Source organism: Emys orbicularis, chromosome 7, assembly GCF_028017835.1.
Source record: "Emys orbicularis isolate rEmyOrb1 chromosome 7, rEmyOrb1.hap1, whole genome shotgun sequence".
NCBI lineage: Eukaryota > Metazoa > Chordata > Testudines > Emydidae > Emys > Emys orbicularis.
Genome location: NC_088689.1, coordinates 60,189,321 through 60,211,819, shown reverse-complemented (window position 1 = coordinate 60,211,819; position 22,499 = coordinate 60,189,321). Strand labels below are relative to the sequence as shown.

Here is a 22,499-nt window from a genome sequence, read left to right as displayed (position 1 = left end):
TATTTTTGATTCAAGTTCAGCTTCTTGCTTCTTATCCAGTAGGTCAGAGAACAGGGACTAACTAAGTATATAGTCTAAAGCCTTGTGACATAACTACTTTGGTGGGTAAAGACCCTGGACAGACAAGGCATACATGAATGGCTTTGAATAAGATAGATGGCAAACTTAATTATGGTTATTTAGCACTTTATTGAATATGCCAATAACAAAGAAGGTGAGGTCTCCGTTCTAGCAGAGTATCAGAGGGGTAGCTGTGTTAGTCTGGATCTGTAAAAAGCAAGAGAGTCTCCTGTGGCACCTTTAAGACTAACAGATGTATTGGAGCATAAGCTTTCGTGAGTGAATACCCACTTCGTCAGACATCTGACGAAGTGGGTATTCACCCACGAAAGCTTATGCTCCAATACATCTGTTAGCCTTAAAGGTGCCACAGGACTCTTCATTCTAGCAGAGCATCTCTGCTGTCTTCTGGGTTTCACTTCAGGTTGAAATTTCAGCCTTCCATTATTGTATTCACCACTAAAGTTTCAAAATCAATAGGCAGCCCAAACACCAACATGCATTATTATTTGAGATTCTGAGTTTTTTCCTTTATGATTTTGGACTTCTCTGGGGTTTGGCAATATGTCAGAACAATGTTTAAGCCTCCACTCGAAATGGGGTATCTCAAAGCCTAGGGGCTCGTCTCTGTGGCCATGCAGAACACCCAGTGAAGATCTGTGCAGGTCAGGAGAGCAACCTGTTGCAATATGAACTGTCATTCTCTTTCTTCAGTTTGTCCAGCGGTGCAAGCAAGACCCCACACATTGCAATGAGATGGATTTCTCTATGGTGCAACATCCTCATGTTTCTGTGGCTGAAGGTTATCTTGCTGTGGGTGCTCTGCTGTTGTGATACCCCAAAGAAATAAAAGGGTTTTTTTGGGGGGTGGGAGAGACCTTGTGATTACCCCACAAGTGACTTATAGGTGTGGCAGCAGGATCTTTGCTGCTACGTGTGGAAGGGTTTGCCGTGGAACTCCTGATCCTTGTGTGCGTGCATTGGGGGTCTGTGTGTGCAATGGGCTCAGCCTACTGCCATATGCATGTGGGGGTGGGGGACCCCCTGAGTACCACCGGCATGTCTAGCTGAGGGGTGCGCTTGGGTGGGACCACGAGTGACCCCCGTGTGTGGGGTGGCGGATAGTGCAGGGGGCTGGTCCGAAGGGTTGTTTGTGTTGGGGGGGCGGCGGGGTTGAAAGCCAAGGGTGGGGGCGGAGGGACCCTTTAAACTGCTCCCCAACGCTGGGGAGGGCCCCGAATAGTCCCCGGGCCATGGGGAGGCCCCGATCCCGCCGTGGCCAGGCCCAGGCCCAGGGAGGGATGAAGCCCCGCCCGCCTGGCCGAGGGGAGGAGCGGGCCACTAGTCCCCGCCCCCAGCCCGTCTCCCGGGGCCGCGGCCTGCCGCTTTAAGGGGCTGCGGCTGAGCCGCGCCTCCGGCCGGTTCCTGGCTCGCTGGAAGTGGGGCCGCTGCGCCGAGCTGGGAGGCGGCGGCGGGAGAGGCCGGTGAGTAGCGCGCAGTCTCCCGCCCCCCCCACCCGCGCCGGGCCCGTCCCTCGCGGGCTGCAGCTTCGCGGCCCTGCTCCTGGGTGGCTGCTTCACCCGTCCTGTCCCCCCGGCGCAGCTGCCCCCTAGTGCAGCTACCGCCTCCCGTCCCGCATAGCCTCCCGGCGCAGCTACCCCCAGCCCCCTAGTGCAGCTACCTCCTACCCTCCACCCAGCACAGCTACCCCCCCAGCCCTCTGTATCCCCCTTGTGCAGCCACCTTCTCCCCTCCCCCCATATCACCCCCTGCGCAGCTACCCCCAGCCCCCTAGTGCAGCTACCTCCTACCCTCCACCCAGCACAGCTACCCCCCAGCCCTCTGTATCCCCCTTGTGCAGCCACCTTCTCCCCTCCCCCCATATCACCCCCTGCGCAGCTACCCCCAGCCCCCTAGTGCAGCTACCTCCTACCCTCCCCCCATAGCCCTCCAGCACAGCTACCTCCAGCCCCCTATAACCCCCAGTGCAACTACCTCCTCCCCTCCCCCCATAGCCCTCCGGCGCAGCTACCCCCAGCCCCCTAGTGCAGCTACCTCCTCCCCTCCCCCCATAGCCCTCCGGCGCAGCTACCCCCAGCCCCCTATAGCCCCCTTGTGCAGCTACCTCCTCCCCTTCACCCCACACAACTACCCCCCAGCCCTCTGTATCCCCCTTGTGCAGCCATCTTCTCCTTCTCCCCTCATAACCCCCCAGTGCAGCTGCCCCCCATCCCCTTCCCACCATAGTCCCCCAGCGCAGCACTCCCTAGCCCTCTGTATCCCCCTTGTGCAGCCATCTCCTCTTTGCCCCATAGCCCTCCGGCACAGCTGCTCCCCCATCCCTTTCCCACCACAGTCCCCCTTTTGCAGCTACCCCAGCTCCCCATGGCCCACTTTGTGCAGCTACCCCCTCCCCATGGCTCTCCCGGTGCAGTTAGCTCTCTCTCTCCCCCCCCCCCCTTCCGATTCTCCTAGCTTTTCTGTTTTATCCCCACTTCTTTTTCCAGATGCCTGCACTGTTATCTTCCTCCTTACTTTTCTCAATCCCCCAACCCAGGAATCCCCTCCCATTGCTATCCCTCCTTCCTGATTCTTCATTCTTCTCTTCTTCCATTTATTTACCCTCCCCCCCCCCATCTTTTATTTCCTTGCCAATTCTCAAAATCATGGCACTTTTTATTTCTAACATCCTTTCCCCCCCGCTCCCCTTTCCTGGATCCTTTTAAGACTTTTTATTTTCTGCCTTCCCAATTTCCTCTCCTAAATCAACTTGAGGATCTAATTCCTCTCCTTTCCCCAATACAGTTGGTACTCTTAGCACATACTCCCACCCACATATATTTCTTAGTATCTTTTTTTACCTCTTATATCAGTTCCCCGTGAGCCCTTTATATTTCTGTTTTCTTCCACCATTGCAATCTGCCTGTCACTTTTATTCTCTGTTCCGTACTCCAGCCCCTAGTCCCTTTTGTGCATCTGTCTCTCCCTCCCACCACCTTCATTCTCCTCTGCAACAGCTGGGGTTTCTGCAGTGTCTTCCTCTAGGTGAGCTGTGTTTCATTTCTTTATGAAAACCTGGCATGATCTTAGCTCTTCTGGGTCAGCCTGATGTAGACTTGAATGAAAGATCTGAGGAGGGGAAGGGAGAAAGAGAAGACTGAGATAAATGCCTCACTACAGATGGGTTAGAAAAGCTTCCATCATGAGAATGAGGTACCTTAGGATACTGTCTTAAAATTAGTCGCAAATGAAGGAATTAGCCTCCAAAAGAGCAAGACTTGGTACTGTAGCTCTGTCCCTGGTGTGTGTGTGTGTGTGCTCTGAATGTCTGTGCTGTCTGATGACCATATTCGGATTACACAGCATAAGCCTATGCTGGCAATGTTTGTGTGATGGTTCATATACTGTTGTTTCAGCAATGAAATCAGCCTTGATTAGATAGGAGTCTCTTTCTCTTTCTTAACTTCCAAGGTGCTTCTGTTTGCTAAATGTTTAGGAGTCGAATGGAAGGTGGCAGAAATACCGTCATCAGTTTCTGTGATGCAAGGGATTTTGCCTCTGATATGGAGGAGTGAATATTAAATGGAAGAGATTGTCCTGGTAGTTTTTAATATCAAATTAGAGAAGACTGTATGCAACTAAGCAACTTGTTATAGTGTGAGTTTCATCTCTCCCTCCCACAAGAGCAGCCTTGCTATAACCAGAATTGTAATTGGCATGGCATTGAACCAATTCAGATCTCTCATTCAGCTTCCTTGTGACTTGAGCTCAACTATATTTGAGTTCACTATGTATCTGTTCCACTGTATGTCTTGAGACCCCATTTTGGGACAGTTGTAGCCAAGTCAGGGGATCTGGCTTAAGTACAACTAAAATCGGTAGCTTGGGGGAGAGAATGCACCCATAACAAACACCAAGCTTTGGGTAATATATCTATGTCCTGTTCCCATCACAGTTTAAACCATGTTGTAACTGGGTCAGATAACCATGTGGTAGAAACAAGTCAGAGGATTCTTTCTATCTGTAATTTTAGACAAGGTCTTGAGAAGCCATCTTATCCTTCACATGTGGATGCCTTGCATGTGTAATTTTTATTTCTGGAAAAAAATGCACTTCTTTCTCGTCACAGACCTGTTCCCAGTTAACTGTTTAATGTTATATGTTAAAGAGTACACTTTTGGTAGCTTGGTTCTGTATTACCACTGAACACTTTGTAATAGGAGACTAGAGTCATGTGGGATTAGATATCGCTGCAGAAAGCTCTCAGCAATCTCAGTTTATCATGACTGCATAATCAATAAACTGTGGCAGGGTATTTATTTGCAATTACATTTCTCCATTTCAGTGCTGTTGGTGTGTTTTGCATTTTAATTCCATACCGTCTTCTAGTCACAAATCACATTTACTCTTGGCTCATAGGAATTGCAAGTATTACCAGATGTGCCCATTACTTTGGGGTATGCTCATTTATTCGGGTTACTCCTCTGGGGAAGGGGGTTCTGTAATCCTATCAATGTACTGCTTGTGTCACTTGTGTTTTCATATGGAGCTCTACTTCTCCCTTCTGCAAGTCCCCTCCCAATGGAGCTATCCTGCAGGACCTAGGGTCCCTAGGGCTGGGTTACTCCCACCCCAGAACTGGATGAACACCCATACGTACATTAACAGAGCAAGTCTGAGCAGACCGGGTCAATCAGCACTGTCAAGCTGACCCCTTATATGTCTCTGGACTCACTGGGCTGGAGGAAGCAGCACTTTCAAGCTGACTCTCCTTATATGACCCTGGGCTCCATGGACTGGGTCAAGCAGCACTTTCAAGCTGTTACCCTTATGCGTCCCAGTTTCAGCACGTCCCTATCCCCACTCCCCCAACACAATTGTACTGGCAGTAACCTACTCGATGAGCAAACCCCACAGTATTTTGGGCGCTGCAGGGATCTTTAGCTTAGGTAAAAGAAGCGTTGCTGTAGAGTGAATGGGGGAAGCTAAAAACACGAACGAGTAAAGTTCAGCAAGAGAGAGAGAAGCAACCAACTTAACCATAGAAGTTATTTATTGAATAATAGTGATAACTACACAAGGAGGACTAAACCAACCTAACATACATGATTAAAGGTTAATACCTAAGGTAGAAAGGAAAACAGAGAGAGAGAAAGAGGGGGGAGGGGGAATCTCACCCACTCCATGAGGCTTGAACTGGTCGGGGTTCCCAGGTGATGGTGGTAGCTGAGGGTCCTGAATGCTGGAGACAGACAGAGGCCCCAGCACGATCAGTCAGAAGATGGAGTTCCAGTGGAACTGATGCCTAGTTTGGATCTAAGCATCAGAACCCTGACTAGAGGGTGAGTAGGGATTTTTGTAGAGAAATTACAATGGTTCAAGGGAGAACACTAGATTTGTTTATAGGTAAGCTGATGACTCAAGGATTTTCTTTAGACTAAGACAATAGGAGCTGATCACTCTTGGCTATGGGTGGTGTTTTCTTCCAGGGAGCTCACAATGCAACTAGGCTACTTCAGTATTTGGATATCAATTAAGGATTCATTACTAGAATTGGTCTGATAATTGCTGAGCTGGGTGTGTGCAGACATAGGTTCATTAGCATCTGGAGCAGAGATTCCCATGATGCAGTGCTTCCCTGCTTTTTCTGGTCCCAGAATTCAGTGTGGTTCTCTGTTCTCCATTCTGTATGTAAATTGAAATGTCTTCCTGTCCCATCTTTCATGCAGATGAGGCTAGGGGAGTTGTCTCTGCTCTCCATTCTGTATGCTAATGGAGATGTCTTAATCTTGTCACCCTTGTCAGGAGGGGTCTAGGTGTTTCTCCCAACGCCCTTCACTGGTCTGTGCAAGTTTTTTTCTCTGATGGGTTTTGGTTTAAGCAGAGGCTGGGGGTGGGGGGTTTCTTTCATGAGTCAGGCTGGATACTGCACCCTGGTTCCCCAAGAACACAGAGGTGTCTGGTATCACAAGAAAATACAAACTGTATCTGTTTTCCCCTCAAAAGAAGAGAATGGCATGGAAAGAAATGAGGGAATCTGCAGTAACCACTATTTTTTTGCCAGCTACGGTTTTGCTAAGTAAACTGATACTCATATGAATTGTGCCAAGTAAGGGTTTTTTTTTTAGTAAGAACCCTACCTGCCAGTCTGTCACCAATTGACTTAAAAAGCCAATCCTATTCCTAATATCTGTTCATCATGTGCTTTCAATTGATGTATGATGTGTCCAGATCAGTTCTGCAGCATGCAAAAAAATAAGGGTTTCGAGTGTAAAATTGGAAGATAAAGCTGTTGTTAAAAGCACTTTAGTGCAGTCAAGTTGATTGGCATCTCTATTTTCAAAGAATAATTTCTAGAAACTACCTTTCTAAAATAATGTTTACCCCAGTGTCAAATTAATGTATACCTTTTTTTTTTTTCAGGCTATGGAAAAATCTGTTCATAGATTTACCCATCAGCAGTGTGAAATTAAGACCCTGGTTAAGTTCCTTGTTGTTACCCTGTAATCTGCAGTGGGCATAATAAAAGGATGCAAAGGGAGCAGAACAGGACATTGATTGTGGCCCCTTGACTCTTTAAAGAAAATGTTTGGCCCAATGTTTGGCTCCATGCTGAGAAGTTTGGGTACTCCTGCTTTCTATTGCATTTGTTTTAAAAATATATACTGAGAGACTTCAAATGTTATGTTGGGTATGGCTAGACATGCAATCACAGGTGAAATCATCTGACCATGTAAATCAGCAAACCATTGAACTTAACAAAACAAAACAAAACAAACAAAAGCCCTGTGGATGGTGGCTGAGCAAATTTATCAAATAATTTAAACTTGGGGTTCCCCAAAATTTTCTGAGTAGGGGACCACCTCTTGGTGGTAAAGAAATATTTTCTTGCCACCCACAATCAACTTCAACGCCAATCAAAATAAATTTGAATGCACTCTGTCCCTTTCTGCCTCCCAGTCACTTCCTGATTAAAATTGATTACTTGCACCGCACATAAGCAAGCTCAAGCCCACCATGAGATCGATTGCCTCTTCAGCAATCCCTCTCATTGTCCTCCCTGGAACCAGTTCCATGATCCTAACTCCTGTATCTGCTTAGCCACCTACCTCAAGGTCTTCAGTACTCCCTCTGTTTCCAGTGATCTTGGCTATGGATCCCCTGACGGATTGCTGCAATGCAGAGGAGGCAGCTCCCTTTGGTAGCAGCTTCTTTCTGTTGTTCATATTAAGATAGTACCCTGTTCTCAGGAGTAGTAGCTTCTGAGTTGCAGGTAGAGAAGATGGTTAAAATTTGCAGTGCCCCCACAAAATTTTGGCAACTAATTTTAAATGTTTGTATAAATTTAACTTTTATTTCTAAAAATTCCTGACACATTTCAAAATGTAGCCAGATTATTATTCCATTGATATCCTAGCTCCAAAACACAAACAATTTATTCCTCTGCGGCACCTGGCATTGGCCACTGTTGGAAGACCGGATACTGTGCTATATGGACCTTTGGTCTGACCCAGTATGCACTGAAACCCATTTTAGGATTGGTGGTTTTGGATTCTGCCTTGTACCTAGCCTCTTAGAGTCGTCTGCTCTTTAATTTCAATGAGATAATGCAAAACTATTCAACTGATGACTGAGTTTTTGTGCCAAGTGCAACAGATAGTTCCACTGTTTGTACTATTTGATTCTGCGTAGGCATTAATCCTGGGCATGCACACAGGATATGTCTGCGATCAGTGTTATCAGTTGGTAACAATGTAACTAACTGGACAATCTGAGAGTCTTCCCTCCATAGCAAATGGCTATTCTTCTCTTTCTGATCAAGTGTCCACATATTATCTGCATATCTGCTCTGGAAGTACATTTTGATTCTTTTGGGCCAAATTTGTATAATGGAGGGCTGCAGGTTTCACAGGTTTAAAAAAAAAAAAAAAAACTGTACAGTATTCTGGATTGCAGTGCTCAGGAAGGAAGTGAGACTTCCTCAAAACTATGTGCTTCACCCGTCAGAATGAGATGTATTCGTTCATTTTGCAGAGTACTCTGAAAGTGCAAGGTGCTCAGATAGAGCAAAGTATCGGGACTTCAAAAATCTACCGTCCTTGTGTTGACTAATAAATCTTCCTAGGGAAACTTAAGGCATCGAGAACTCAAGCTATTTTTAAAAGAGAACCTTCAGATGCACTGTTGCCTTCAGACAAATGGCTCTGGAGTGTTTATGCTTAAAGCTTTTCCCTAGATTAATATGATGCTTGTCAGTTTCACTAATGCTAGTCAGAATCCTGTGAACAGTAGTAAAACTGGCTGGCATCAATTTTTGCTGCTTGTGCTCTTTGAAAGCAGAGGAAAAATCTGGATTTAGAGGTGAGAAGGGATTAAAAAGTATTAGAGAGCCCACCCCTCAAAGCAGCCAGGAGCCTCTGGAGTGGATAGGGAGGGTGGGAGAGCATTCCTGTTCACTTCCAGGAGCCTGAGGGAAAACATGACAGGGATTTAAACTGATGAGCACATACTAGTCAGAGGCTGATAGGAAAGATGATTCCCCAAGCATGGTCCAAAAGCAGCTCCCTTCTCACCATGGCTTTTTATCTGGACCTCTCTGTGGGAGCATCCCTCCTCTTATTTTTGTGTGAGCTGTGGAATATTAGAATTAATCCAGTCATTACTCCACTTTTTCCAAGCCCTGCTAAGTGTTTTTACCACTTTGTTAGCTGATGCAAGTTCCTGTGCTTCGATCATAGTCTAACCTGGCTTGACATGCCCATTGTGAGGAAAGGCAAAGAAGTAACGCATGAGAATTGTTTAATAAGAATTTTCCATGCCTTAGCGCAGAAAGGAAAACAACAAAACCTTAAACAGTATTAAAACGGCATAATTTAGTGTTTGCCACTCTTACCTATTAAGTAAAAAAGAAACCTAACAGTACCTGCAACATGTTTGTTCAGTGTATCAGGGAGTCATGATCACCCTGCCTTTTCCTATTGCTAAGTGGGCGGGGGGGCTAGGTTAGATGGAATAAGGCTGAGGACTGCCGACTTTGGTGATGATCAAATAATATGTAGATGACTGTGGCCTAACTTTAAGAGGTGTTGAGCATCTGCGGTTTCCATTGATTAGAGAGGTGTTTTAACATTTTAATTTCTGCATAGGGTGCAGAGGGGGAAACTGTTGTTCAGCGTTCAGCTGATCAGTGCAAAGACACACATTCTTAGAGACTCAAATCTCTTGTTTCTATGTCTACACCGTGTACCTTACAGTGGCACAGTTGTGCTGCTACAGCCATGATGCTGTAAGGTACGCAGTGTAGCCGCTCTTTGCTGGCAGGAGAGACCTCTCCTGTTGGCAACATAAAACTACCCCCAACAAGGGACAGTAGGGACACTCTCTCCCTCTGACAAAGCACTGTCCACCCTGGTGCTTTTTGTTGTTAAAACTTTGTCAGTCAGGGCTGTTTTTCCACACCCCTAACCGGCAAATGCTTTAAAGACAAAAGTGCAGTGTAGACATAGCCTTAGCTTAAATGTAATGTTGTTAGTCTTTAGCAGGGCCGCTTTATGCTCAGTTACAGTATCTGAGAATGGTATTGCTGTTCTTCAGTTGTAAAATGGAAGGGTTTTTTTTAGCTGTGATAAATGCTGCTCTTACAGTAGTTCTGAGATGCATTTTATCAGTGTTAAAATCATTTTTGGCACCCTGCTTTCAGGTATATTTGACACCAGAATTGACACAAGTAACTTATGCTAGCTAGGAGAAGGGTGAAATGAGCTTCCTGTAGCTACTGTTTGCTAGATACTTTGAAGTTAATGGAGAAGATGGGAGGGAAAAGCTCTACATTCAAAGCTGTGGATTGAGGAATGACTAATCAATTGAATATTGTTCAAGAGAATAATCTGTGGGAGGCAGGATATGTGAACTGATCCTGGCTATTTGATTTATAATCTTGTGTAAAAAATAGTGTTTGTTTCTTAGAATTTGCATATTAAATACCAGCTGCATTTTCAAACTGGCTGAGGCTCTTCATAGCCTTCAAGCCAAATTACCACGTGGACTAAATGTGTAGAAATGATTGGAAATGGAGAACATAGCTGTTTTAGTCTTCCTCACACTTACTGTGAAACAACTATTTGAATACATTAACTGATGAAAGATCAGACAAAATGTTTTATATTAAATCACAGCCCCAAAGAGGATATTGCTGTGACACTTTTTAGTAGTTTAATTGTCAACAGCCCATTTCAAAATTGTATTTAGAATATTAAAATTATTTCATAATATGAATTGATTTATTTCATGGAAATGCTTAAACTGTTGCTTTTATGACTTAGTTACAGAGGTGGCTTGAATGCCTCAGATAATTAATACAATTTCAGGTTTCATCCCAGAAGGATTAAAAGAAAGTCTTAGGTAATATAACTTTATCTTTTTCAGTTCTCTACTACGTAAAGCTATAATTTTGATTGTTGCAAATTCATAATATGTCTTGGGTTCTTGTCTGTCTGAAAACAGACTGGCCTATACAATAGGGATACTGCAGAGGGATGACTCCAAAGAACTAGGAGACAAACTTGTTAGCTCTAATCCTAGCTGTTTTGCTTTGTGAATATGAATCTCCATTTTCCCACCAGTAAAATGAGGAAAACGCTTACCTATTTCAAAGCCTGCTATGGTAGTCAATTACTTTAGTGGGCCTCTTAATTGTTCAGCAGAGTCTCAACTGTATTTTTTTTTTTTTTAAAGGAAGATATTGAAAATATGACAGTGTAATCAGTAGTGATATTTGAGTTTGCAGAGAGTCTATAACAAAAGCTCTGAGGTGTGAGCTGCTCCATTTACTTCAATGGGAGCTAACTCTAACAATGATGGTACTTTAAATGTCAACGTTGTTAACTATTTTACTGCTTTTAAAACACTTCAGGCCTTGTTTTGCTAGTTACACCAGTATAGCTATGCTGGTATAGTTAAACTGCTGCGGTTATACTGGTATAACTATTAATGGAAATTGTTATTCCAGAATAAGAGTGGCTTTTTTAGGCATAGGTTAAACCATTTCCAAAGCAACATAAAATAAACTGGAAAAAGACATTCTTATGCCAGAATAAGGCCTGGTCTACATACCGAATTAGGCAAATAGGTCAATATAAGGCAGCTTATTTTATGCCAGCTCTGTAAGTGTCTACACTAAAATGTAGCTTCCACTGATGTAACTTGCGCACTACACTGACTTAGGGCTTGTCTACACTGGCAATTAACAGCGCTGCAACTTTCTCGCTCAGGGGTGTAAAAAAACACTCCCCTGAGTGCAGCAAGTTGCAGTGCTGTAAAGCACCAGTATAAACAGTGCCCCAGCGCTGGGAGCTACGCCCCTCGTTAAAGTGTGTGTGTGTTTTTTTTTTTTATTAAAGTGCTGCGTCATGACCACACAAGGCATGTTAAAGTGCTGCCGCGGCAGCGCTTTAGCATTACCAGTGTAGACTAGCCCCAAGTAACTCCACCTCCACAAGAGGCGTAGCGTTTAGGTCGATGTAGTGTCAGTGTAGAAATTGCGTTGCTTACATCGACTGTTGCTGCCTTTCAGAAGCCATCCCACAGTGCCCGACACTGACAACTAAATTGGTGCAAATGTTCCTGGTGAGAATGCACACCACCAACACAAGGAATGTAGTGTGGACATGCAAAAGCGATTTAATTACTTCAGTAGCTGTACTTCAACATAACTTAGGTCAACTTCATTTTGTAGTGTAGACTCGCCCTTAGGGTATGTCTTCACTACTCGCTGGATCGGCGGGCAGCAATCGATCCAGCGGGGGTCGATTTATCGCGTTTAGTCTAGACGCAATAAATCGACCCCAGAGTGCTCTCCTGTACTCCAGCTCAGTGGGGAGGGGAAGGATAGCTGAGTGGTTTGAGCATTGGCCTGCTAAACCCAGGGTTGTGAGTTCAATCCTTGAGGGGGCCATTTAGGGATCTGGGGCAAAAATCTGTCTGGGGATTGGTCCTGCTTTGAGCAGGGGGTTGGACTAGATGACCTCCTGAGGTCCCTTCCAACCCTGATATTCTATGAGAGGTGCAGGCAGAGTTGACGGGGGAATGGCAGCAGTCGACTCACCGCGGTGAAGACACCACGGTAAGTTGATCTAAGCATGTCGGCTTCAGCTACGTTATTCACATATCTGAAGTTGCGTAACTTAGATCGACACCCCCCCCACCCCCTCATAGACCAGGCCTAAGTGTGTCGGTGTTGGGAGTTACACAAGAATAACAGTGGTTTAAATTCACATCTTAACTTACATAGGTATAACTTTCTTATTAGACAAGCCCTGAGGAAGTGTCATACTAAGAAGATCTACATATGCATTCTACTCTGAGTGACTGCTTATTTCAAGTAGGCCTTTACCAACACGTGAAGGGAAGAGGATGGGATAGTGTGTGTGTGTGTGTGTGTGTGTGTGTGTGTAAGGGTTACAGGAGGGATTCATGATTGGTTTAACTTTGTTGATGTGGGGCTTAGTTTGCTAAAATCTGGCAAATGCAGGATTGTTGTTTGTATAATGTTAGGAAGATGTGAGGTGCTTCCAATGTTACTACTACTATAGAAGTATAGTGAAAAGACCTTTTGTCAATTGAAAACTGTCATTTAGTCCTTACAAAATCTTACTTTATCTGTCTTAAGAGTGCTAACTTCTTCAGATCTAAACATTCAACTACATATTAATAAAAATCTTTGTGTTATCTTGTGCATTGAATTACTTTTTGTGGCAGGAAATGGGTGAGATGAGCCTGAATCTCAATTTTTTTTTTTTTTTTTTTTTTTGCACAGGCTGATTACATTTTACACCGCATTTTTAAATGTTAGCTGCTGTTGTGATCATTTCTAGTAGTCCTTCAGTATTTGTTTTAGCTATACTGGTATTCAGTCTTCTTCATATATAAAAGAGAACAGAACGATCATAAATTTCACCACTTCCTGAATCGAATGTGAAACTCATGACTGCAAATTAGCTTTTCTACAGCAAGAAAAAGGAAAAAGAAACAGTGGAAAGAAAGGAGAGAAAAATCTACTTTGTAATATGTGTATGGATATTTTAAGGGAGAAAAGAGGTGGATTTTGATCACCGTAAATGTTGGGGCACATAATTTGGGTTTTTTAGATAGTCGGATAGTAAGGAGAATAATAGAAATGTGTTATAAGTAATGTGTTTGCATATGATCTTAGAATACTTAATGTCTCATGTATTGTTTTTTCTTCTTTACTGCTTGGATCTTCAGAGTGTTGTAACATACCTGGGGCACGTGTTTTACTTTTTCCTGGTTATAGTTAATATAATGCCTTCATGATGCAGGAAGAGAAAAGCAATAAATACAGTTCACCTTTTTAAAAAAACCATGAAAATTCAGTGCAAAAAAAATCTGTTAATGTAGCATTATGGTTGAAATGTTAAGCAGACAAGTCAGGAAACTTAGTTATGTTTCCCACAGCAGCTGTAAATCTGCCACGTTGTACATGTGTATTGGTGCATATGTCTTAAAACATATACTCAGTGTTACATGCATGCTATGTGGATAAATTATAGTTTCTGGGAGAACTACAGTATAACTTTGCCTGATTTACAGTAGCTTAAATTATCAACCATGATACTGCATTCTTTTTTTTTTTTTTTAATGTATTTAATATATAACAAGCTGAATGTTCGGTGTAACCATATTGGTTTGAGATGATTATGGAGGGTGATTAATCCGCTGCTGAGCAACATTCCAGGAATATCTGGAAAATTTGCTCATCCCCTGCTGCCCATTGTGTTTACATTGTGATATACAAGCTGTAAGAATAGATGTTCTGCACACATCTGCTCCAGGGAAATGCAGCAGTAAAGAGATTGTAATATAACTCTTCAGTTACATTTTTCCTTCTCTTACTGCTGGTTTGTGACAATATACCCTGTGTTAATTGTTCACTCTTGTTGCAAAATCTTAGTTGCACATAATTAACTTGAAGCATTAAGCAGTCAGTTTACTTCAGTGTGACTGCTCACATGAATAAAGTGGGGGGTAGGAAGGAGTTCAGAAACTGCTGTTTTAAAAAAAAAAAATGTGCTCAGTGGTTAGCTTTGCAGCAGTGACTCACTCGCCGCCGGCCCCCCCACTCCACCCCGGAATGTGCACAAAGGTAGGAAACCTGGGTGGGGCAAGTCTCTTGGCTTCCAGCACCCTCCCTCCCTCCCCTAGTGCTGGCAAATGGCAGGCTGGGTTAGGACTTGCTGTGGGCTTTATGCTAGTAGCCCCCTTTAAAGGGGGGCTAGGAAGGAATTTTTCCTGCACCACCACAATTGGCTTCGTTGGAGTGTGGTTTTCTCACCTTCCCCACAGCGGGTGTGAGAGAAGACCTTTTCTGGTGAGAAGAAAAGGTGGTAGGCCATAGGTGTGGATGTTCAGTGCAGGTACTCCATAGGGAGGGCAGCCAGCGATCAGATAAATGGCCTGGTAAAGGACTTAAAAATAGGTACTGGATAATGGAACAGAACGGGGGAGGGGGTTGGGGACTCCTATGATTGGTATGGCTGGGAGCCAACCCCCTCTCTCCTTCTCCCTCCCCCCCATTCTCATACCCCTACTTACGAGGGTGGTGGATGGTAAGGTCCAAGCCATGGGTCGGCTGGGGGACCTGGATGGAAACAAGGGGGGCTGGTGGAAGCCCCAGAGAATTGATTTGAATAAGCATGGATTTGCCTGCACTGTACACTTTATCTGCCGGGTAGTCCCAGACATCTATATAATAAAGTTGCGGCCTGATTAAAACCCATAACAAGTCTCCTGTCCTTCTTGCAGTGTACCCAGACAATGTCCTTAGTGTAATTTTATGCAGCACATTTTGGGCAAATAGCATAAGCTAATAAATAACATTCATGAAAGGACACTAAATGTTGGAGTGTGCCAATATGTAGTGTGCAGGACCATTTGGGTTATAGGCATGATCAGTGGTTATATTTATCCCCCATTTCACTCATCTCCTTTAATGTTTTGAATGAAGTCAGGCAAATATTTTTCTAAGAATCTGCTCTTGAAGTTTACAAGAATGGAGTCCTTCAGAAAGCAGCATCTTATTGCTTGAATCTGAGAACTCAGGTTGGGGTAACAGATTAGGAATAATTTTACTGTGTATGCGTCCCTGTGAGTATGGAGTAAATGAGTACACCGCATTGTTGCATAGTTTATGCAGCCCTTCTTAGTGAGTGTCTTACTGTTAGGTTATTTGCAGGACCCTTGGCAAAAGTAGGTCAAATTGTTGGCTTGTCACCCTTAGCTGTCTGTTTCAAAGACATCAATTCAGATGTGATATACTGACAAAATCCCTTTGATTCACTTCCCTTCTTTTCATAGGCTAGTAATCATGCATTTTTCCCATTTGTGGTTTATACTCTTAGTCTTGTATGGACTATATTGGTAGGCAAAATAATTGCAACCAGATGGTGCTGCTCTTCCATCAACATCTTTACAATAGGAGGAAGAAAAGGCCCCTTTCTAAGTTTTGAGTTGGCTTTGTTTTACGCTGGGTTAAAATGTGACTACAGATGAACTAATAAGTGTAGGAAAGTTTCATGGGTTTTTACTTCGATAAACATGTAATTTTTATGTAAAATGAAAACAAACAGCCAGTAAAACTGCTTTGCACTACTACAGAGAATGTTGTAAGTCATCATGGAAAACTGATTAGCATCAACACAAGATGCTCAGAAAAGACTTACATTTTACATGGCTATTTACAGTGGGGAAAATATGAGAGGCAGTTGTCTGTCTTCAGGCAAACGACAGTAGAATCAACATTTTACATATTACTTTTTGACCTTCATGCTTTTTACACCCTTCTTTGAAATAAGGGTAATTATTGGAGGTGTGGGGGTGCGTGTGTTTTTTTTGAGTTTCTCTTGGGGTCTGATCCAACCACCATTGAAGTCAATGAAATGGGTTCCCATTGGTTTCAATGGGAGCTGAATTAGACGTAGATTCACAAAAGTTACTTGGGCACTCAAGTCCCACTTCTAGGCTGCGCTGCGATTCACAAAACTCCTGCCTAAACTCACTCTGTACCTATATTTTCAGAGTAAAAGTTTCCTCAGCGCCTAAGTTTTTGCCTTTGATCACACACTCTGTTGCCTCACTCTGGAGGCCTATCTTCCACCAAAGGCTAAGAGCAATTCACGAGCCAGGAAAGAGGTGTTCAGCCATGTAAGTCACGTATGGGGTCTGATTCAGTGGGCAGCCTCTGAGTACACCTACAGGGGTTGGGTCTTATTCCAAATATGGCTGCTGGGACGTGGTGGTGGAGGTATCCACCTTAAGTTTTAGCCCAGAGATTAGAGCACTCATCTGGGATTGGGGAGACCCAGGCTCAGTTGCCCCTGCAGGCAGAAGGGGAGAAATGATCTCAGTGGGGTCTCCCACAACTCAGGTGAGCTCTGTAACCACTGAGCTATGGGATATTCTGATGTGGGGTTCCTTCAGTCTCTCCTGTTGAAACTGTTCCACTGTGGATAAAGAATGAATTATTGGAGCAGGGTACTGTACCCTGGGTCTTCCACCTCCCAGGTGGGTGCCCTAAGCACCAGCTACAGAGTAATTCTGTCTCTTTTTTGGCCCAATGGCACTTTCCTTATTTATCCTCAGTGGAACAGTTTCAACAGGAGAAGATTGAGTCCCATAGCTCAGTGGTTAGAGCACTTTCCTGAGTAGTGGGAGACCCCGGTTCAGATCCTTTCTCCCCTCTGCTGTGGGCGGGGGAGGGATTCAACCTAGATCTCCCACATCCAAGGTGAGTGCTCGAACACTGGGATAAAAGTTATGAGGTGTGTACCACCACCCTACTCTCTGGCTTCCTGTGTGGAGTTAGGTGCCTGCTTAAGTCATTCTCCTAAGAAACACTGTAGGCACCCAAGCTGCCTAACTCCGAGAATGCTGGCTTTTTGTGAATTGCCATCTGAGCCACTTGTCTCTCCCCATTCATTATATAGGGAATCTAGGCACCTAACTCAGGTTTTATCAATCAGTGTTGTTCCTGTTTTCCAGGCACCCAAAAAGTTAGGCGTTGTTATGCTGAGCATCACGATGCCTGAGCCCCTTTGTGATTCTAGGTCTTCGTTACCAGTGTGATTTAACTATCACTGTGTGACTGATGGGCAGAGTCCTATTATCTCCACCATAAATCTGAGCAACATCTCTCTTGCCCTCTGAGGGATAATCTACACTAGAAGCACTACAATGATTCAGCTGCTCTGATGCAGCTGTGCCACTGTAGCACGTCTGGTGAACATGCTCTAGGCCAAAGGGAGAGCGCTCTCCCATTGGCATAATAAAACCAACTTCACAGGAGGCGGTAGCTGTGTGGACGGGAGAAGCTCTTCCATCGACATAGCACTGTCCACAGTGGCACTTAGGTCAGTGTAACTTGTGTCTCTTAGGGGGTGGTTTATTCACACCTCTGAGCGACATAAGTTATGTCGCCATAACCTGTAGTGTAGATAAGCCCTGAGTCAGTTTTACTCTTTCTGCTCAGAATATGTTACATGCAGGAATTAGAGATACAGGCATCAACCGTTACTGTTGCTTAGGTTCTCAAGGGTGGTTGGAAGGGTACTCTTTAGGTTAAAACACCATTCCTTTCCTTTGACTGTCAGTTGGTGGTGGATTGCCTGAGAATTTGACTTTAACGTCGTCTTCATTGCAGGTGACTCTTTCCTCACCTGCGGCTGTTAAGTATGTGCCTATCTTTCCTAAGAGGCTCAGTTGCAGAATACCACCGATTTCCAAATATAGCCATTATGTAACATTGCTTTCGCTGCTTTCTCTGCTGTTTGAACGGTATTGTATGTAGAGTTGCTCTGTAATTTATGAATACTGTATGTTGACCTGGATACTGGGATGTTTACTCTATGAACATATTGGTTTAGTCTGTAAGAAAACAAGCAGGAAGGACACAATGTCTTAAGATGATCCACTTCATGGTAAACACTAAAGGTTTGTTATGGGACAATTGGAGAGCCCATGGTGCTGAGGCTGATGGCTTGGCCTGTTATGGAGCCTTGCAAACCTTTTTTTGCCACACAGGTCCAATGGTGGGAATTGGAAGATCAAAAGGATTATAGCAGTTAAAAAGACTGTGTCTGTTTTAGAGCGGGTTTTGGTTGTTGGAGAGCTGGTCATACTGAGACAGGCACTCGGGTATCTGAAGATGTACCTGCCATCATAGGATGATCGAGCTTTAGGAAGATAGGAAGGGTGTGTGTGTACTTTTGCTTTAAACTCCCTTTTCTCTCATGTTATGCTTTGTTCCTACTGTTAAACAGTGCTTTGGTTTTAAGAAGGTTGTCTGTGATCAGTAATGACCAGACTCTTGAGGAAAAGAACAGCAGGTGGTGAACTCCATAGGACCTGCTGGTGAGCGTAGTTGACATGGAGTACTGTAGCCCCAGGTCTGGTTTAAGAGGGGGAGAATTGCTGCTTTCTACCCTAGAAGATGTAAAGCCATATGGCCTGATGCCTAAGGGAGTGCATTCACAGTCCAGAGAAGGGAAAAAGGTGCAGCTTAACCTGTAACTATGACATGGACCATCAACAGCAAGAAGGAACAAATGGAAAGAGTAGCATTGGAGGAAATCTGTACCAGGTTTCCTAGGGGATGAGATTGGTAACACAAAAACTGTTGGCACTTGTCCTATGGCAGAAAATAAGAAAATCAGCATAAACTCCTGATTTCAGGAGCATTCTGTAGCAGCACCTATGAGAGTGTCTAAAGATGAAACCTGAGACTTGTGTCAAATGTCAGTTTTTCTTCTGGCAAAAATACAGCTTTTTGCTGTGCACATGGCAGAATTTTACAATGTGAATCACTTTGGGAATTGTTACTATTTGCAATGAGACATATGTACTGGGGGGAATTTTTTGTGTGAGATTGTTGTGGTTTTGTTTTGTGTTTGGAGTCTGGTCTTTTTTGAGAAGTGAAGTAAATCCACATAATGTTGTGCAGTTTAAAGAAAGTGTAGCATTCTTACCACTGTCTTTTATGATTGAATTATTTATCAGTCAGTCTTTATTTTGCCAAGCAACTGCATTTTTCTACCCAATTGAATATCAGTCATTGATAAGTACACTTTTTCAGTAGTTATCTGTTACAGATATGCTCTGGCACTTAATATTGCATTTTAGACTCTTCATAAGATATAAAATTGGTCTTGTAGGCATCTTGTCTTGTGGCTCTTAAAATGTTTTCAATTAAAAACTATAACGTAATGTCACTGTATTCTGTAGTCATAGTGTGAAAGCATCTTAACCTCCTCATGTCAACATTCCCCCTGCTGACCAGCAGTGTGTCAGCCTCTGCACTCCTGTGACCTAATGACTAGGATAGAAATGAGCAATGTCTTTTTAAGGTCAATTTAGTATTTATGAAAGATGCCAGATTGACTACCCCAGAGACAGAAGTTCTTTATAAACTAGGCTATTAGATCATCATGAGTAAAGCTCATTGTTGGTCATGCTGCTGTGGATGGTTATGGAATCCATGACTGTTACTTTATTAAAGGGTGGAGGGGAGTAAATAGCATGCCCAAGGGATATTAGACAAATGTGGCATGCTATGGCTAATGAATGAGGCTGAAAATGATCTTTTAAGGAGCACAGTCGGTTTTCAGTCAGATGTGTCATAGCGTGGAGCTGATTACCCCTGCGTCTTGAGCCTCTCTGGAAGTCGCAGTTGCCAAGATCTCTGCTTCTTTCTATCAGACTTCCTGTTTCTGTCTCTTCCATATCTGCAGCCCCACAGGAAAGGAGTCGCTATAGTAACTGTCCTGTTATATTTCTGTGACTTTTCTGATTTACCAAAATTGTGACTCGGTAACTTTGTTTATTCTTCCTGTGATTTTTTCAAGGTTTTTCCCACAAAGAACTCACCTGGTCACCTGGCTTGTGAATTTATGGGCCAATGTGTTTGTGAAAAATGAGACTGTGATTGCAAATAAAATGAATCCTTGTAGCTGTGATCTGGCTTCAGATGAAGGATACAAGGATTTAGAAGTATCAAGTGTTAGTGATCAGTAGTGCAGTGCTAAAATGAAATTGTGGTACCTCAGGCCTAAACTCTTACGGTCTTGAGATATTGGTTGTGTGACCTCCATTTACTACTTCCTTTTCTATTCTTTGTGCATTTCTACTGATTTTTAACATCTCTACAAAAGAAGAAAAGGAGAATTGCTCCAGCACAAAAACTCAGGCTTTAAAGTGAAATTGACCAGACCTGTGCGAAACTGAAAATTGGACTAGCAAACATTGACTCAAGGTCTTCTGTGTGAGTTTGTAATCCTATCCAACCCTGTCATTGTTAGTGCTGCCTTTCTGTGAATATCAGTTAAGGCTAAAGGTGCATTCCAGGAATAGGCTGCCAGGTTTTTACCCTTGTAGTGGTCCTACAGTCACTACAAATTGTTAGTTTCAGTTATAAGTTTTTCCTTCTCTACATTAATAACTTCAGTTTTTACTAAGAATATTTCTCTTCCCCAGCAGGCAGAATTGAAATTCACTGTCATCTGTTTATAACAGATCTCAAGCTGTACTCATTATTTTCTTGTTGTGATCTTCTGTGGGTGGGCCAGTGAACTCTGCTGGCCAAGTAGAAGCTTTGACCCAAATTAAGGGCTATATACAAACCCCACTGAAGTTAACAAGAGCCTTTCCATTAACTTAAAAAGGCTTTGGATCAATTCAAATGATACAGGGATTTAACAGTTAGGGAAGTGCTGCAACACAATGTTGAAATACAGCCTTTCTGGAAACTGTCAAATAGCTATTGGGTGTTGAGTGTGGACAAGCCCTTTATGGAGAAATTAGCTGTAGATAAGGTAGCTTCTCCTCCCCCTTTTTGGTGCGTTAAGATTATCTGTAGCTGAAGAAACCAGCTCACTTTAAAAAAACTACTGCAATGAGTCACAAAACATCTGGAAGTTAAGACTCTGAAATTTATAGCTTCTCTAATGATCAGCAAGCATTCCTAGTAGAATTAGTATGAAGTTGGTGGGAAATAGGGTAAGATAACATGTTCAAGAGACATTACTAAGATTTGTACCCTTTGTCCATGAATTGCCAAGAAAAACAGTTGTAAAATGAAATGTTAATTTTGTGGTGCCTCTTGGTAGAGTTAGGGTCCTAGGATGTGAAATTACTATAAATTTGCCTTTAGACTGAGTCATAGAATCACAGAAGCAGCCAAGCCACAGGATCATCTATAGCTTACAGAAAAGGAAAATTCTGAAGTGGAATATGTGAAAATAAGTATGTGCAGACACAACTCAAGAGTGTAAGAATATACAGAATTAGGTCATTACTATAAGCATAAAAATGCCTCCTCTTTAGGAAAGGCACTTTTCTATTCTTCACAAGGGACCAGACCAGAATGCTAATGTAACAAAAACAGATAAGTGTTTTGAATTAGCATTTTAGTTTGTTTCCTTGTGCTTGGAGACTAAATGAGCTCTTTTGTAAGGAGCAGATACACTTCTATATTTGAATATATGAAATGCAGTAGGAATAACAACCAGTTATTTCTGTATATCCTAACATATTTTTGGTAACATTGTGTGTACCTCCGATGTCTCCTTTTCAGAGGTGTGATAGTCATTCTTCTAAATCAATTGAATTTCTGTCAACCAGAATAAAAGACTTTTCCTGTGTGAAATCTCAACATTCAAAATTCCAGGATGTAGAAAGTCAGCCTTTAAACAAGGTCATGCTCAAAATACCATATTTTCCAGATGATCTTGTTATACCTTAGTTTTCTGCAGGTATTTAAAAAATATGTCGTTTTCAAGGACAGTGACTTAATTTTCCAATGTTGTGATGCTTTCTGCACCTTCACCCATCTCTAGAATTATATAGTGCAGGCCATCACTCTCCACTTAAAGCACAGGACTTGGAAAAACTACCTGCAAGTCTGAAACTGATGTGAAAGACTTCTTCTGATCACTAATAGGATCTGGGAGCGGTACCTTCATGAGAAACTGAGCACAATCATCCTCAGTCTCCTGGGAAGCGGTACTGAGTGCCCATCAGGGTGCCATCCCTGCACCCAGCATGAGGAATTTGTATTTCATATCAGGGATGACTAGCAAAAATATGTAACTTTGTTCTCCCGTCACCCTGCCTTCCTGGGACAGAGTTCTCCAAATCTTTATCCCTCGGTGGGACAGGACTTCAAAGGATCCCACTTGTTGATCTCTCTTCTCCTCCTTTTTGGGGGGAGAGGAAGCAAGATGAGCAACATGCTTACCTCTGCTGTTGCTGCCAGAGACAGTTGTGAGCAGTAGTAGTGACAAAAAACTCAATCCTTTAGCTCGTTCAGGCAGGTGAGGAAAAAGACTCCAATCTCTTTCAGTCCTTTATACAGGACAAGATTCTAAAGGAGC

The 22,499-nt window shown here is 43.3% G+C and overlaps 1 protein-coding gene across 1 annotated transcript in view; it reads left to right on the top strand.

Moving 5' to 3' along the window:
* Positions 1 to 1,471: 1,471 nt before the first annotated feature.
* The window catches only part of CSGALNACT2 (chondroitin sulfate N-acetylgalactosaminyltransferase 2), a 52,918-nt gene continuing 31,890 nt past the window's right edge, over positions 1,472 to 22,499 (top strand). Inside the window, exon 1 of the mRNA XM_065407352.1 lies at positions 1,472 to 1,544. The gene's annotated coding sequence lies outside the window, so the exon portion shown is untranslated. The remainder of the gene's footprint in view (positions 1,545 to 22,499) is intronic.